Consider the following 18946-nt stretch of genomic DNA (forward strand, 5'->3'; position numbering starts at 1 on the left):
GGACTTTCCTGAGCAAAAACAGTCTTAAATATATACTTAATTCTCAGTAATTATGGCAAAACTGAAGTCGATTCCTGTAAGCGCCTTTTGCTCCTGACAATGTTGTCATCAGTGTGCCTAATAAGGTACTCTTAATGCAGATACAGTTAAGTGAAAGGTGTTGTAATGATGTCTCCTTCATTCTCTTACACACCCTATGGACTGAGAGGCTGGCTGCATCAATGCCCTCCATGTGTTATGTGCTTATACAAATTAAAGACCAAAAGGAGGAATAGGACCAAGAAGAAGTATAAACAAAACAAACTCAAACCCTCAGAGTAGTGTCCACTTGCTTATCTCATATGTACAGGCATTTTATTGTTCATGAAGGTGTTAAGTGGCATGCATCCTAGTTTTCTATTTATCTGGCAGGAAAGGCACTGCATAGGGAAAGGAAAGCAGATGAACAGGTTAAAAATTTCCTTTCCTTCCCTTCTCATCTCCAGTTCCTTTGCTGAAGGAACGGTGAGCAGCAAACATACGTAGTTACATGCATTCTCCAGTCCAGGGACAACACCAGCATATTAATTGAGCCGAATGCTGCGAGCAGCTTTCCCAAATTTATATCTGGTGGTGATGTCAACGGAGGGGAATAAGAATTAGTAGAAGTCTTTCAGTTTTGTCTGCCTGGTAATGGATGAAAGAGAAACGAAAATCTCCTACAAAATGGAAATCACAAACAACTCTGCTGGGGAATACAAACACAGCTTTGAAACCTTTCTTTCTTTTGCTTTCAATAGCTGTGAACATAAATCACAAGAGCCAAGCCAGGGGAAATATTAATCCTGCCACCAGGATCTGTCTCTGACTCTCTTCCTCGCCAGTTTGAGTAGGTGGTTTTGGAGTTACCCCAAGTGCTGATTCCATCGTTGCTTAGACTGTTAATGAGCTTTCTCCACAAGAAAACATTTTCTTTTGTCTCAGAGACAGTTCTGAGGGCTGTGTTCACCTCTGCATCTGTGCAAATAGTATCTTTATAAGATTTGAGATAAGGTCTGTTAATGGACAGGGAAAAAGGGTATACTGTGAGGTGATGGCATCACCCTATGGTGGTGGTAGTGTAAGCTGGTGTTACTTGCCAGCTAACCTCCAATTACAGCTTTCCTTTCCTATACCTCCTTTCCTATAAGGATCTCAAAATACTTTGCTTGCATAAATCAAGACTCCTAGTTCCACTAGGCAATGGAAAAGTATTATTATATTTGTTTTCATGTGAATACACTGAAGTGCAGAAAAAAAATAAATGTCATTATCAAGAATAACATAAAGTTGTTGCTAAAGCTGGAAATAGAACCACAGGTCCAGACTGCACCTAAATAGATCCCCTCCTCTGTTCCGTGGTGTTAAGTATAGGGAGTAATATCCAAAAGTTACTGTGTTATACTGTTCATATGCATTTAGTCAGTCCTGTTTGCAGGATCAGGAAACAGCTGTGAAGCCATCCTTCTCTGCAAAAACATGTAACAAATATTAATTTTGTTCTGGCTTGCTTTTTACTAAGCAAGTAGTAAGTAAGTAAGAAAGAGAAACAAAAATCTCCTAGAGACTGGAGGAGCTCTCATTCTGCCCAGGATGTTGCCTACTCTGAAACCTAACTGGGAACTTCAGGTTACATCCCAGCTGACACCACTGAACTTTTTAACAGAATCGAGTGGTTGGGAGCTTTGTGTGCGATACAGACCATTGTTAGTAGTCCTGGGTGAGGATGTGATGACTTCATCTCCCCTAACCTGTCCCCTAAAACTGGGAGTGGCTCCAGGTTTTTTTAAGTAGTGATGTTCTTTTCCCAGTTAAAGTAGTATTATAAGGTTTTGTCTGGTGAATAGAGCAAATATTGTTTCTCACTCATTTTTACAGTTTCAGCTTCCAGAAAACACCATAGATGACAGTAAAGCTGCCGTTCAGTAAGACACCAAGACTGCTCCTATTAGGAAGGCCCTAATAAGCACAGACACTTTGCTGCTTTTATTTCTGCTCAGAATATGTCCAATCCAGCAGTCACTGATTTCAATCTTATCTGTTCTGATGATGGGTTTTGACGAACTGCATAAACCTGTCATTAAGGGGAGGACAGGTTATAGTCACTACTCAGGATGTTACAGTTTTCTTCATTGTTTATTGCAGATAGGGTAACGTAGCACAAGCAGAGACAGAGAAGATGAAAGTAAGGTTAGTTAAACACTGAGGTACTTTGTGATTAAAAAGAGTGATAGTATCAGGCCAACAGTTCAAAGGTTCAGTGTAAATATTGTTCATCTGTTTGTCTTTTCAGTTGTGACACTGGTTAGTGGAAAGATACCAAACTTCCATGTAAGACAAATTTTACAAAGGAAAACCACACACATAAAAAGTGGCCTCTGTTCCCTGATACAATAATAATAATTAAAATTTAAACCTTTGACCTCTGTAAACATTATTATTTCTGCTTTCCTTTGCCTATGACCTGCAGGTGCTATATGTCTTTCCATGGCCCTTTTACTCCAGCTTTCTTATCGGCAATTACTTACACAGTAATTCAAATCCAATTTCAATATTGACTGCTAGGTTGTAAGCTCTGTGTCAAATGCTGGCTCTCTAGCATGTTCTCTTTCCATTAAGAACTTAGGAAACATTAAGACTTAGAAAAGAGAAAGGAAAAAATATCTAGCAAGTGATGGCAGCGAGTCAATTATGCTTGTTTTGCATGGTCCTCTGAGTTCACATTAAATTCATATTGCTCCTGGTACTTAAAAAAGAACATTTCCATTAAAAATTAAAACAGGTAAAGACCATCTACAGTGCATAACATAAAATCTATTTTTTTTTTTCTATCTGGCAGCAGATCACAGTTTTGTCCATCTGCACAGAGCATGTGTCCCTCCTTGAATGATTTCACCAGCATTTGCTAGGCCAACACTAATTAACGTTCTTTGGGACCGGTCTTTACCGGTCTTTGCAGGAAAGCCCTGGCTGAATCATGGAGGTCACTTGGCCCGGAATTCAGCCAGCTGTGAGGATGGTGCCGGGAGGAGATGCTCTGGTGATGCTACATGGTGGTGCTTTATCTCGAGTGTGGGGCCAGCCCTGGTCAGGTCAAACTCAAACCAAATACGTGATGATATGAGTGCATGGATGCCACTGGAGTGACATAAGGGACAAACGTCACTGCCAGCATGGAGAACAGACATTTTGGTCCTGTGTTTGTACAGCAGCTAGAACAGAGGAATGCTGGCCTGTGGCTGCTACAGGGTGTCCCATTTCAAATATTTAAAGTAGCGGATGAACCCCCAACACTGATTTTGCCAGTGTTGCAGAAGGTAACTACCAACAATTGTCTACAGTCCATAATTAAAAACTTGTCCCACTGACGGCCTTAATTTCTGCTATAGGGAGTAGCCAGGAAAAAGGTCCACCACATCACCAGATGGTCTCCCTGTTCTGTAGTTTTCTTTTGTAAGACGGATACTCCTGACTATCAAATAGAGTTTATTCTGTGAGTTGGTGGGTGTATTGCTGTCTTCTGCTCTTGCAATCATTTTCTGCCTCCCCAGAGGTGCCTTCAAAGAGAACATCCTTCTGCTTCTACGTTACACCCCTCCTGGTGAATGCTCTCTAGTGTGGTCTGAGGGATTCCTCAGATATTTTCTTCTGATCCCTCCCATTTTGGTTAAATGTGAAGATTAAAAATGAAAACTGTTCAGGCTGGTGATGACCAATGTATGGAAAACATCTCATACTCTTCTGTTCAGCATCATTGCTGAAGGTGAGAATGGTATGTTATGGTCTTGTGTGCAGCTGCTTGACAGGTGTCTAGGAAAATAACCTAATATGCTGATATCATTTGTAAGGAGAAATAATTGATTCTGTCAGGTTTGCAAAAAGTGCTCTGCTTTCCTTTCTACCTGGGTATTTTTTAGTGACTGCCCAGGTTATTTGTGTGTCACTGATCCTACCTGAAATCACTGGATTCCTTGTTCTGCACCTGGAATTAAAATGCACTTATATTGATAATAAAGTGGAAAAAAACCAAACTGATTGATCTGAATTGTGTATGTACATACATCAGATGGTCTGGCTGATATTCTTTCGACAGCTCTACTTCCCCAGATTCTTAGACTACATTTCTGCTACCTGTGAGCCAAATGCCGCTCTCACTTTTGGAAGTCCTTGTGTGAAAAGCAACAGAACTCTGCCACTTTTCAAAGACATTCTCTATTAAATCTTTCTGTGTTCTCAGAAAGCAGGACCTTCCTTCTTGTATGAAAGTTGAGGTCCTTGTGATGCCTCCTTATGCCAGGCGTTAAGACAAATGTACCAATATTGTGAGACCACTGCAAGCACTTGGGTCCTGTAGCTTTCCTGCCATCAGTCCCACTGATGTTTTAAAGACAGTATACCCTGTTCATCTGAAGTGAAACTAGGTGTAGCACCAGCCAAATAAATATCCGGGACAATCTTTTTTATTGAGTAGACAGTCTAAGAATCTGTACTGCATGCTAAGTTTTGTCATGTAAACAACCAGCAAATTTTTACATTAAAATTATGAAGGAAGCAATGATAATAATTACTAACCCACTCATCTGTCAGAAAAGATCTCCAATCTCACCCATCCTTTTTTCCTCACCAAAAACATACTCCGTGCCTCCCCTGTCCCTGGAAGCCACTTCCAGCTTACAAGGGCAGGGCTGGGGTCTCCTTCAGATAGCAAAGCTGTGCCTAATTTTGTCGGGAGAGCAGGCTGGACTACTTGCAGATCTCCTTGCGAAGCAGTCTGCTCTGCCATCCCCCACAAGGCTCCCAGCCTCGCTGCCCTGTTGATCTGTTCCTCATCAGGGGCAGGAGGCTCAGCATCTCACTGACACCAGAAGCCACAAAGACAGATCCTGGTGACAGCAACTGCTAGGCAGAAATGAGTGCTTTGCAGAGGATAAAAAAAGTAATTTTATTTAAGAAAATAACCGTTCATAATTGGGCCTCTGTCACTTTAAATTTCAATGGTAATAGTAGTACTGGAACTTTAAATTACAGCTTTCAGTGGCTTCATGCTGAATCTCTCAATTACTCTTCGTAACTCCCTTCCCGGAGCGTGTGCGCCATGACATTGATATCGCTGTTCAAATCGAAATTCATGCCTGGGGGCCGGGCTGTGAGGTACACTGTGCATGGATCCTGCCTGACTCCATCACCAGCAACCGGGCAGACATACAGGGAGGTGGTGCTCCCAGGTCTGGGCAAATCCTGGTAGCCTCGTGCAAAAAAATTGCATGTTTCTGGCACTGAGACTGTGTCCAGCCCACCCACGCTCTTCCCATGGGGTGGGCTGGGGGATGCTTCTGCAGGCACAGCTTTTAGTGGAAGGGAAGACAGCCCTGGGAGAGGTGAAGCAACTCTGCTAGAGATTATTGCTATTATTATTGCGGTGGCTGTTGAGGTTGACATTGCACATTGCTGCCAGAGCAGCCGGAGACAGCAAGGAGGTAGGTGTCTCTCAGTTAGGATGCAGAGGGAGAGCGGGGAAGGATTTTTCTTCAAAGATCTCAAAACTATGTACAGAGCGACCCAAGAGGATGGGGGAAAAAAAAGGAAGAAAGTAGCAAGTTTCAGGTCTGTTGCATTCTGATGTAAATTAAGTCCACGTTATGAATTTTGCTGCTGTTGTTACTGCAGCCTTAGTGCATACCTGGTGTCCAGCCCCTTCACCAGCAGCTCCGGCCCTTAACCTAGAGACACACACAAAACTGGCAAGGCAAATGTTCAGTTCCATATAACCTGAAAATATGCTTTTAAACTCTAGAACGGAAGAGGGTCTCAAAAATTATTGCTGTAAAACAGGTTGTGCAAGTAACCAGCTTTGAAAATGCATGGGTTTGCTGGTAAGAAAAAAGACAAAATTTGTGCTCGTTGTACCCTACATTGATGGGAGCTAGAAGTGGCTGAGCCTGCAGTTTACAATAAGTGGGTGGGAACAAGAGACCACTTTGTCCTTCCAGTAACCCTGTCCAGATAACTGGAAATCTGCATACGGTAGCTTAAAACCAGCTCAGACAGGGCTCCTATCTATTCCCACTTCTAGCCTGGATGAAAAGCACAAGGATGGAGGTCACATAAACTCACTCTGTTCATGCAGTTCAGAGCTATTTGCATAATCCAAGCTTTCATTTTAAACAAATTAAGTGCCTGGCACTTTATGGTTGTGAAGAAACCTCCCCGAGGTGTGAGTGAAGTATGGAACCACTGAAAGCAAAGTCCACTGCAGATCAAGTGGGAAGTGGCAGTGCAGCGGTAAGAATGCTTCGTAATGTAAACAGAAGTGCAAGAGACAGGAAATTTTTCACATTTTATTAAATCAGACTTTTACAGTAGTTGTTGAAAGCAAAAAACACTGAATTATATTTAGATAATAGTTCCATAAATAATGTGTGTTTTCACAGCAGTCACAAAGTCTGGAATTTATGTGCTAATTACAGACCCCAAATCATCTCTGCACAGATTTGCAATTAAAACTGAAATATTTTCATATACAATGTGAGCCCTGTATTCATAGCAACAGCTAAGAGACATGCTGGTTACAGTTTGCTCAGTAAATCTGAATATTTTATGTTTGAACACAATAGTTTCACTATTGTTTTCTTACGTTCAGTATTTTAAAAGCTGAAAGAGTTTAAAGCCTAGTGCCACATTGTAGATTGCTATTCCTTTTAGAAAAAAATATTCTCTATATGGCAATGTATATACTGCAACAATCTAAGGGAACAAACAATTATTGAAAGACATAGAGAAAGCAAAATTCCTGTGTATGGTTATCTTCTTAATAAATATTGTAAAAACACATACTTTTAAAACCCTGCAGTGACAGCAAAGTGCAGGAAGAATGCAAAATTAGGAAGAACGTTGAATAATTCAGTAGCTTGTTATGTGATTGGATCTGATTGGCCCACACTAAGATGCTGCCCATAAAAATGATTTCCCATGGTAACATTGGTCTAGGGGTGGGGGGTTTATGATGTCCATAAAATGGGAGAACAAGGCTTACTGGAACTAATAATACCATGGCTGCGCAGAATGATTGATGATCTTTAAAAAGGCCCAGATTGGTTTCATCTTTCTTCAGATTTTATCACTCACTCTTTCTTAGTCACGTGCAATCACTAAGGCCAAGAGAGGTAACAAGTGTTTGATGTATGATACTTGAGCCACTTTTGTCAGAACTGCATTTATTTTAAACTGCTCTTATATTTGATACTCCCAACATGTAGATGTTCTTTATGTTTATTTTTTCTCCAGCTGATGAGAACAGACACTCCTGGGGTTGGGTCAAGAGGTAAGCCAAGCTCGCATTAGAGCAACGGTGCCAAAAATCGCAGTAAAAATTAAACAGATCCTCCTTCCTTGCACTGGGACCATTTCCATTACTGATTAAATGGATAAAGAGCTGTGCTGGGCTGACATGTTCTTGGGAGAACCTCATATCCTTTATTATTTGCAGTACGCGCACACCTTTCAGAATGCTACTTACGCTTCTTGGAATATATTATCCGTTTCAATTCACTCTATCCTTCACAATCTGCAGAGAGCCACAAAAGCTCCTTTTATGTCAGAAGAAATTTCAGATGAATAGGGAAAAAAATACTTAATTTAACCAATTGGGAAAAAAAGGGTCATTTCTACTTGTTTCTGAAAGCTTACACATCTTCTCAAATACAACAAATCAAGCCAGATATCTTAATCATTTGTTGGAAACATCCTTATCAGTAACTTATTCATAAAGATTGCAGATGTGTGAGCTGAAAAATGTTTGGCAGGGTCCCAAAGGGAAAAGAAAGAGTATTAAAGGCTCGATCAAATAGCAATGTATTGGATTCCTGCTCATTTGGAGAACTTTCTGTTATCCCCGTTTGTTCTGGTTGGAAGAATAATAGGTAAATCAGCGGGATGTCAGGTTTCTGAGACCTGTCACTGACACACACGCACGTGTTTGTATGTGTAGGTGTGATTACAAGACTGTACGCATACCTGTGCCACACCTGTATGCTTCTGCGTGGCTATGCGTAAAGACACACAGGTCCTCTCACTCGCAATGATTTTGTCTCCTGTAGAGTTTAATGGTTTTCTGTTTTGACAATTTAAACACTGTCTCAACACTGTTTAACAAAATCAAGAGCAGTTCTTGGCAATTAATTTCTGCCATCAATAGTATTCTCAAACTGGGCAACTCCCCTTGGAACGGGGAGCTGTAACAGCAAAGTCTGTGCGAGTGAAAGAGCAAGACAATTCATTAGACGACTCTGCAGCAGCTAAAAGTGGCGGGGGATGTCAGCCCATGCTCCTGTGCTTCAATACTAATGAGAGTCATTGCATATTCATAACCCTAAATACAGTCAGCTTCTGATAAAAACTTTTGTCATCGAAGCTTCACAGCAAGAGCAAAGCATTGCAGTCCTCGTGTCGTGGCACTTCCACCAAGCCAGCACAAGAGCAAGATTGATTGTTTTGCAACGCAGCCTGACAGGGAACTAAGAGATACTGCCCCAAGGGTCCCGAAACTAAGCTTAGTTTGATTACAAGGCTCCAAGTAATCAAAGAAACAAAAGAGAGGGGGGAAAACGGGGGGACGAATGTTGTTTTGTCTTGTTGGTGGATTTGGGGCTTGGGTTTTTTTATTATTTTTTAAAGATAAAGGAGGCTCTAAAGATGTAGCTTTCCTTATTGAGTGTTGAGAGTAATTATCTGTTAGACATTTAAAACAGTTCATATCAATTTTTATCACGGAGGAAGACGAACGCCAGGCGCTAGCAAACTTGTTCCCATGTTGTAGGAACACTGCTGCATGTCTTAATAGATACAAATCTCTAAAACTGTATGAAGTTTCACGTCAATATGAATAGCAAAGATTAGTGAACTCAACCTGTCAGATATTAAAATCAGCTCTGCCAAGTGTTGCGCTACCCAGAATTCACTTCTTGCAGGTTCCTTTTCATTTTTGTTGTCAGCTCCTTCTTCTTCTCATCATTGTTGCTATTTTTGTTATTAGTTTTGAGAAACTACCCATCTTCTTTGCTGGCAGTCAAATCCTGAAGGTGTACAGCTCTGCTAGCCTTTGACCTTGCAATACCTGTCTGCTGGGGCAGCTGTTAGCATCCCCTGGAGTCAAAGAAGAGAAACGTATGTTTCAGCACCCGCTTTGAAAAAGCCTTGAGCATTTTCTCACTCATAATGATGTCTTCAGCTGGAATGCCAGCACATTTCCACATCTTTTTGACAGGCAAGCAGACTATAAAATATACATAAAATTAAATAAAACAGGACATTAACACAAAGGTTTCAAAATCTGATTACAGTGCAGGGTTGGATTTTTTTTTTTCCAGCAATTATAAAATTGCGCATTTGGGAAAAAAAAAGAACTGCACGGCTCAAGAGAAATCATGAAGGATTAAGGATGGGGAGGTTTCTCTAAACTGTTAAATATCTCAGTCATATGTATACAGGCTTTGAAAATAGAGAAATCTTGTAGTTATGATTGATTGAGGTAACTGATTATCCACAGATATTTTAAGTGTTGAGACATTAAATTGTCAGCCATATCAGTTTGATTGCAGTAAAACATGAAAACATTGACTTTTGTCTAGTTAGAGAAATTTATTTTTCCCAGAATGACAATCCTTTAAGTAGAAACCAGGCAGCTTGCCAGCTCTCCATGTCATACATTGAAGTTTGCAAATGCAACCCATATTTTCAAATGTTTTTCAAGGTTCAATGAATGGTGCATAGGTCTTTGGCAAATAGTCTTGTAATAAACAGATTTCCATATACTGCTTCAATCTTCCTTAAGCCTGGTGTAGACTAGTATTTATTCATTACGAATAAATGAATGGCATAGACAGTGGTTTGCATTCAAGGTGTATACATATTCAGAGCTCTTCACTTATGTAAAACATTTCTCTAAAAGAAACAGTAACCCTCCTTGGACTGAAGCTATAGGAACAAGTTTGATTAATATGTTTTACAAGCCTGAAGTAAATGCTCATCATAACTGTCAGCAAGCTGACAGCTTTCAAAAAAGAGCCTTTGTTCCCAGAATGAGTAATTTGTGTGATCTTCTTTAAGATACCACACTCAAAACCTTAGAGGGAGAAGGTGTTACATTCAAGCGAATTCTACTCAAAATGTGATTGCTGTTAAGTCTGCTTTGTATTCTGGATCCCTGATATGCACACAGTATTTGACAGGATAGCAACTTTTTTTTTTTTTCTATTTGTTGTTCTTGCTTGTCAGAACACCTGTGCTTTCTCATTAGGCAGAGGTGTACTCGACAAGTTTTGTACCTATGTGCACGGGAGAGCTGCTGTTACCCAGTGCCCTGCATCACTTTCGCACTTGCTTGTGGTTTAATAGGTAAAGCCCAGGCATATAGAATTACAGGATACCTTAAAAAATACATTTGATTTACTGAAAGTGTAAGGAAGTAGACCAAAAGTTGGAGGACACAGAGGAATGACCGAGCCGTACCTTGAGAAGCAAAAGGAACAGCTATTCCCTCTTTTCTGGCATGTTAAACATTTTCTCCTAAGTGGAGTAGTAACACCTCTGCGACAAAGAATTAGGCAGTGGCACATTGTGTCTCCAGCATTAACAAGCAAGTACCTCAAGAACATGTCAACTGCTGAAAAATAAAACTGAGGTTACCCATTAGCGTGGGAAAATACTTCCTTCCTGACCTCTTCAGCAAAAGGGTTACTTTACAGCATGAAGCATTAGGTTTGATTACTTTTAGATAGCCAAACTTTGCTCTCAGTTGTATAATTTCAAAGCTGGAAAAGAGCATTCAGCTTAAATAGTCACATATTTATCTGTTTATATGAGTAGCTCCAGTGAATAATAACAATGAACTAATCCAGCCCTTTTAAAAAAATCCAGTCAAAATATTTGACTGAATTGCACTGGATTCCAGTTTGATTTCAAGCCAGATAGATGAATTAATGTTTATTTCTGTCCATCTGTGTGCCCTTCTATTTCTGGTCTGTGGGGCTGCATGGAGGAGAGGAGGTGCCCTTTGTCGTTTGCCTACCTCCACTCCACCACTCTTCTCTGTTACAGGCTTTGGGTCAATCCAAGGTAAGTCAGTCTCAGACTGAGGTCTAACCACTTGCTTTGCAATCCAACACGCTAAATAAAACCTCTGTCCAAAGTGTGTCACCTGAGTGACAAAGGTGTCCTTCCTAAAGTGAGGTGAACAAACCTGGGTGTGCTCCTACACCCAACAAGATGTGGTTAGTGTGACAATATGACACTGATGCCTGTATTATTTACGGGTTTAGAGCACCAAAAAAACTTATTTAATTGCTGGTTAAGTTATGGCTATTCTTTTAAATATGGGATTGCCTGAACACAAGCTAGCTCACTGCTCCTCAGAAGTAGATGTTGGATGGGCCTCCACTGGCACCGTTGGCGTCCTCGTAGGCTCTGCAGTCTGCTCCCACAGACAGTGCAGGAGAGTCAAGCTCAATTTCGGGAGCAGACACAGCCCCAGCTTGGGCATGGACAGACAGACAGGTTTCTGTGCAATGTGGGACCCTGCAAGGAGCTCACAGAGACAGCCGGAGCTCGACAGCCGGAGCTCGACAGCCATCTCAATTGCCCCAACAGCCTTCCGCTGGCCACATTAGTTTTACAGCCCCTCAAAGCAACTTATTGACAATAACTAGCTCTTACCTTCTCCTTCCCAGTCAGCTGTATGGACACACCCAGAGTAACACAGCAGAGGTGATTATCACTTCCAACCTTTTTCTAGTACAATTTTAATTCATCTTCATGCTGGGGGAAGAGGATCGATGCTCTAGAAATAATAGAATAATACCGTTTAATCCAAGGTAGGAGTCTATTCCTTCCTACACAGCAATTTATTTCCTTAAAAACTCTCTTTAGGTTATCCTTATCATCATATTTTGGAAAGTTCAGGAGTTTTTTATTCCTTGCTCACTTTTACCTGTTTTGCCCTAATTCAGCTCCTTTTTCCAAGAGGTGTTGTTTTTAGTCCTTTCAGGTTGTTCTCCAAATCCTGCATTATCATCTTCTTTAGAAGAACTCAACGGTTTTCCCAGCACTGAAATGAGTCTGGATTTTCACACCATTTTTTAAAAGAAACTCAAAACCCTGAGGTTAATAGAATTAGCGCCTTTCAAACACTATGAAGGGGGATGGGGGGGTGTTATATATTATTATTACTATCTTAAAAAGACAATGTATATTCCCATCTATACATACTGTACTTAATAATTTTCTAGCTTCAGAATTCTGGAGGGAGATCATTCAGTCCTGGTAATTTGCTATTACTGAATCCCTCAAATTGCTCCGTCGTTTTCATGCCATACATCAGCCTGTTAAGGCCACATTTTTATTTCCTGTGAAAAGTGACCTTGGAACAGAATTTAGAAACAAAATACATTAAAAGAGTGGGGGAGCTGATTCACTAGAAAAAGGTTAAGTTCTGAGTATTAGTAAGTGTTGACAATGTGGAGATGTAATAAAAATTATAAATATTTGAGGGGTTTTAACAGTAATCATGAAGAAAAAAAAATTACAGACTTTGTCATTAAAATATTTATCCTGATGTATCTATCTTATTGGAGAAAATGAGTTCAGTATTTCAGACACTGTGGTGTGGTAACTGGTGTTAATTTTAAATCTTTAATCACAACCACTGTAAGATAGTCAACTGAGATAATGGGGTGAAAATATGCAAAAGAAAATAGAGGGATATGTCTGGAAATTTTTTTTGAAAGCATAATCCACTGAATTATGTTGCAGCATCCCAGATTAATTTGCAGAATCCCCATTAACTATGTAAAACTCCAGTGAAATGTATGGTCAGAAACAGCCCTCCTTTGACATGAGGATTAATGAAGTGGAGAAAGGAAGAAATGAAGGAACAGGGAAATTCAACATCTGACCCGGCCATGCCCTCACTTTAGCACATGGTACTGTCTACACATGTACCACTTGCACTGGTAATTAATTTAATAATATGATAACTGTCCTAGAGATCTCCGGCTACTTTTATTTCTCATAGCTTCTTTGATCTTTTCTTCTTAACTGCTTCTGGCCTGTCAGTCTATGCTCTAATCTATTTATGTTACCTGGCAGAGTTTCAGCTCCAAAATTTCTTTGAGTTCTTGAGGTCCCACTTTAACTTTATATTTTCCTAAACCCAAATTAAAACAAATAAAGCTGAAGCAGGATTGTTTTCAACTGCTTCGGGGGGAACATGAAGGCATAGGAGTTATGACCAGCTTGACTGTTATGACCATACATGGCTGGCCCTTATTTGGTTATAAACTGAAAGTTCCAGAGAACGGTAGACCCAAATGAGATTGAGCAACAACAACTAAACCTGTGGTAGAGCCATGTAATAGTTTCCAGTGTAGTGATTGCAGATTTATTTCCTATTTCACTCTTTGCACTCACATATCTGATGTTTTGATGACACCAAGCTGAGTGGTGTGGTTGACACGCCTGAGGGACAGGATGCCACCCAGTGGGACCTGGACAAGCTGGAGAAGTGGGCCCACGTGAACCTTATGAGGTTGAACAAGGCCAAGTGCAAGGTCCTGCACATGGGTCGGGGCAACCCCTGGTATCAACACAGGCTGGGGGATGAAGGGATTGAGAGCAGCCCTGCCGAGAAGGACCTGAGGGTACTGGGGGATGAAAAGCTGGACATGAGCTGGCAATGTGCGCTTGCAGCCCAGAAAGCCAACCCTATCCCGGGCTGCATCCAAAGCAGCGTGACCAGCAGGTCGAGGGAGGGGATTCTGCCCCTCTGCTCTGTTCTGGTGAGTCCCATCTGCAGTTCTGCGACCAGCTCTGGGGTCCTCAGCACAGGAGAGACAGGGACTTGTTGGAGCGGCTCCAGAGGAGGAACACAAAAATGGTCAGAGGGATGGAACAGCTCTCCTATGGGGAAAGGCTGAGAGAGTTGGGGTTGTTCAGCCTGGAGAGGCGAAGGCTCCACAGAGATCTTACTGCAGCTTTTCAATATGTAAAGGGCACTCATAAGGAAGATGGGGACAAACTTTTTAGCGGGGCCTGTTGCGATAGGACAAGGGGTAATGGCTTTAAACTAAAGGAGGGTAGGTTCAGACTAGATATAAGGAAGAAATTTTTTATGATGAGGGTGGTGAGACATTGGCACAGGTTGCCCGGAGAAGTTGTGGATGCCCCATCCCTGGAAACTTTCAAGGTCAGGCTGGACGGGGCTCTGAGCAACCTGATCTAGTTGAAGATGTCCCTGCTAATTGGAAGTAGGTTGGGCTAGATGACCTCTAAAGGTCCCTTCCAACCCAAGCCATTCTGTGATTCTATGATTCTATATTTTATTATTCAGTTAAGGGAATGCCTTGTGCTACCATCATTTCCTCTACTTGTCATCACATAATGTTAACTAGTTGGTGCTGTGAAAGGGTTAATCACTACCGAATAGTGTACTTCTCAATTAAATAGTTATTAGCAAAAGGCCACCCTTTTGATTAATAGTCCTAAAAAGTTTTCCTTCTCAACTTCAGCTGGTCCACAGCAACTCATAACATTACTTGCAGATCAGATCCCTCCTCAGGTTTCCAAGACCCAGCAGTGGCAGTTGGCTTACTGCAAGTAACACCAAACCTGCAGCAGTGTCTGCACCGGTGTTGCGTTTGTCACTGGGAAGTCTAGTCTTTTTTAATTAAAATTGATGGACAGGTTTGGTCATTGTTTCTGAAGGATGTGTCTGGGAAGGAGGAGGATGCCTGCTTTCTGCCCATTTTGCTCTTGCAGTGCCTAGGGTCATGATCCTGATCACCTAAAGGTATATAAGAAGCAGAGAGTTTCTATGGCCCTCGTCTTTTTTTGGTGTGACTGTTCAATCTAGCCATTGTCTGTCCGGCACTGTGCTGTCTCATGGCAATAGGACAAACTGACAGTTTCTCGTAGAAGAAGCTACATGCTCAACAAAGATGAAAAAAAGTACTATGGACATTTCCAGCAGTGGGAATGGTTCTCTGATTCCCATTGTTTAACAATTCTTTTTTTTTTTTTACTTTGAAAATGCAAATGGGCATCATTATATTTGGAAGGTTCAGATTTAATTAGGTTTTTTTCTTTTGAACAAAGATCAGAATGAAATAGTCTATGAATTTAATCCTTTTTCTTTCCCTGAATTTTCAGCAAGACATTGTGCTAACATTGAAACAGGTAAAAAATTTCAGTACTTTCTTACATATACTACTTTCAGTTATTTTTCTACCCTAAATCTCATCAACATTTTTTAATGATATTATTTAAAAAATAGAGCATCCAATTCATCAGACAGGATATCTCTTGCAGTTTTAAAGCACAAAGAGGGTTTTAATTCCTGTAGAATACCTGGGGTTTTGGTATAAGCTGAGGAAGAAAAATTCTTCTCTTCCATAAACATTTTCTGATTTAGCATTTTGGAATTCTGGCACATTCTTTTAGGTTTTTTACTATTATTATCATAATAATCATGTGTGCAAATAAAATACATCAAATAAGGTCACCGAGAACAATTTTCAGAAATAAAAATGGCTTCTTTTTAATTTTTTTTTTTCTTTTCTAGACTTCATAACCTGCTCCAGATAATCATACAAGCCTCTCCAGGAGCCAGATCGCAGCCTCCCCTTTCCTTTGTCTCTGGTGTAACCTTTGCTGAAACAGTCCCACTGTCAATTGATTAATATTTTCTTTGCTACCACTTTGTACCTGCAACCAGTACAGTGGCATAGCAAAAGGAGCAGGTAGGCATGCAATCCAGTTATCAACTGGCACAGGGAATTAACCATTTGCTAATAGATGGATTGTTCATATGGCACTTTATATTTAGTTTGTATTTCTGTAAGGTAAATATTTATATACATTGTTCATGTAATTTATTACATGTGTCCATGTGTGTGAAATATATGAAGGTTATTTATGGTCCATGTCAAAAGGTTATGAACAAATTGAATTTATGGAGAGGGTTCACTATTCCCTTGTGATCACAGCAGTAGTTGTTTTTCATGTGTTTCTAAAAAAAAATAGAGACCAGTCATAGCCTGTTTAGTGCTCACCAAAACCGATGGCTCTTGAGCTCCTGGCAGTGTTTCTTTAAACTAAAGAGGTTATCTGGCACTAAAACAGACTAAGGCACGTTGCAAGATCAATACTAATGGGAAGTAACTTCCACCTGTGGACCACAGTTCACAGCACCATGCATGAGCAGTGTTTCCACTTACAGCATCACCTGGAAATCTGCAGCTCTTTCCTTATCCTCTTGTTCTGATGCAAGGAGTTCTCCGTGAGTGGATGCAGTGTCCTACAATAAATGCTCTGACACTCATATTTTGAGAGAAAGAGAGAAGTATTCGGTTCAGAGAGCATTCTTCTCCTTCTGGAGCAATCTCTGGAGTACATCCTTGAGCCAGGTAGAAGAGCTGTTGGGTAATACACAAAGTCACTTGACAGCACAACACAACATGAGTTCCTATGATGAATATAATCATCAACCTGGGGCAAAGAAGTAATAATTTTCTTCCCAAATATTTTTCTTTCCACTCCTTTGGTATGCCAGGAAAACAACAGACCCTCAGCAGACTACCAAACACCATTTTAATAACCCTGATATTTGTCAGTGAAAGGAAATACGAATGTTACCAATAATTGTATATGTTGTACCAGATGTCTGGAAAGATAATGTTTATCAAGCTATGCACAAAGCCTTTTCTGTTGAATTTCTGTCTCATTCCAATAACTTTTTCTTTGTATTTGCATCGAATCATATCCTGCTCCCTTCATGACAGGTCAAATATGCTAATACTGTTTTCACATTAAAAGTTGCTTTCGAAGAAGTACCAGCATGTTTTCTGTTTATTTCACAATATTAGCAAGTCTTCTATAGGACTTGCCAGCAGCCTCTTGGTTTGTTACTGCAGATTTTGGTTATTAACTGTATTAAAACATAGAAGAAAATTATCTATTTCCAAATTGCTTCTTAATAATTATATAATTAGGATTTTAACAGTATTTTAACATTTGGGTCTAAAAATTCAGGTGCTTTACTATACTTTGATACATTTATTTTTACAGCCATTTTGAAATTCATTTAGGATGATTCTTTTCATTTTATAATGAAGACACATGCTTTTAACTAGCCTGTAACCTCATCTATTGCACAGTAATTATGGATGATGCAATAGCTTAGAGTATTTACATAAACTCATCAGACACAGTAAACAATCATCAAAAACTTTAATAACATCAGATTAAATCTTGAAGTTATTAATTCATTTTTAGTCAGTACTTAGATGTATAAACATTTGGGGGGAGTGATTGCAAGGAGTAGGTGATGACCTCAAGATTTCACCCAGTACTAATAGATTTAGTCTGAGGTTTCTTCTTTGCTGTTAGACACTAAACGATCCCATCATCAATTAATCTGAATGTTTGCTTTAATATAGTTCTTTTATGATTGAAGTTTGAAGATATTTCCTTGAACTAGATTTTTTAGTGGTTTAATCTCATAATAAGTATTAAACATAACTTGACAATATAGATTATCAGACTGAATGGTTTTAATAAACTTAATTTGCTGAAAAATTATAATTACTTCTTTTTTAATCAGAGCTTGAGTTCATGAAGGGGGGAAATTAACTTTCTACATATGGCCAAATCCCTATTTCTCCAATTCAGTGAAAATTCCTGTTCAATGTAGTCTTGTCTGAGTGAGGGATGAATAGGGATTTGACTGTGGTAAATATAGAGCCCAGAAAAATTATGTGTTTTCCTGCTGTTACTATCAAGACAGTTACTATTCAACATTGTGCTTCATACTAAATTGGCTTTTCCAGAGCATGCTAATGTTTATAAGCTATCAGTACCTAATTTGTCCTATTTGTAAAGAATGGGGCAAAAGCAATTCTTGGTTACTACAAGTCAGCTGCTTTTTTTTTTTTTTTTTTTTTTTTTAATTTTCCAAAGGTTATGACACCAGGCTGTTTGTATCTCAGCTGCCAGATGCATAAATGATCAAATCAGGAGAAGTAGGAATTTTTTCACTCTGAAGTTTATGCATTAAATTGTTATTCAAGAAGTGCACAAGAGCAGAGATCTTCCATTGAAGAGTCTCTGAGACGAGAGATGTGGGTTGATACCAGGTCAAAAGAGATGCTAATCAGAAGGCCCCATGAATAAGTTTTCTGGCAGAAACCCTAAATTTATTTGAGGACCGGTGTCTATCACCATCCATTACAGCTATCCTAGAGCTTTACACAGAAGAATTTTATCACAGAAAGTCATTACTAATCTATATTATGAATATGAGTTTGATTATGATTTAAAAATTGTTTTCTTATTTTTTCAGGGTTTTTTTTTTTAGCATCTAAGGAGTAGATAAAGTCCATACTTGGTTATTTAACTCCAATTATGCTAACAAGTAAGTCTTCAGACTGCAGGTGGATTGCAAAGGGGTTTTGGCAGTGTATTCAACATATTGAGAAAACCCATTTTTCCTGCTAATATTTTCCACTCTAAGTCAGTCTCATGCCAATGTTTGTGGTGATTGTCACAAAAATACAGGGAACAGACTGATGAGAGATCCTTTAGAAATCAAACCATATGAAGAATTTTATTAAAATGCATTGTGCACTGAGTCCAGTTCTCTATTGTTCCTCCCATTATACAGTCACTGCAATGTGGGCTTGAAATTACCAAAACCGAACTTTGCTAATTTCTGTGTCAACATGGTTATAATGAGAAATGGCTATGTCAACATGAGTAGCTTATCCCACGCTCCAAACCCAAACTGCTTGCAGCCCCACCCAGGTGTCTCCTGGACCCTGAAAAATGTGAAACTGATGTTTGAGCTCTGGCCCTCTGGGAGCATTGGCCAGTCCTCAAGATC

The 18946-nt window shown here is 39.9% G+C and overlaps 1 long non-coding RNA gene across 1 annotated transcript; it reads right to left on the reverse strand.

The window, feature by feature from the left end:
- Nucleotides 1-6356: 6356 nt before the first annotated feature.
- On the reverse strand, nt 6357-16610 carry LOC142026566 (uncharacterized). Its single transcript, XR_012648852.1, has 3 exons — nt 16284-16610; nt 11728-11851; nt 6357-9159 (listed from the first exon to the last, which is right to left on the reverse strand). It is a non-coding gene; the product is annotated as an uncharacterized LOC142026566 (long non-coding RNA).
- Nucleotides 16611-18946: the final 2336 nt, after the last annotated feature.

This window comes from Buteo buteo, chromosome Z, assembly GCF_964188355.1.
Source record: "Buteo buteo chromosome Z, bButBut1.hap1.1, whole genome shotgun sequence".
In the NCBI taxonomy this organism is placed as follows: domain Eukaryota; kingdom Metazoa; phylum Chordata; class Aves; order Accipitriformes; family Accipitridae; genus Buteo; species Buteo buteo.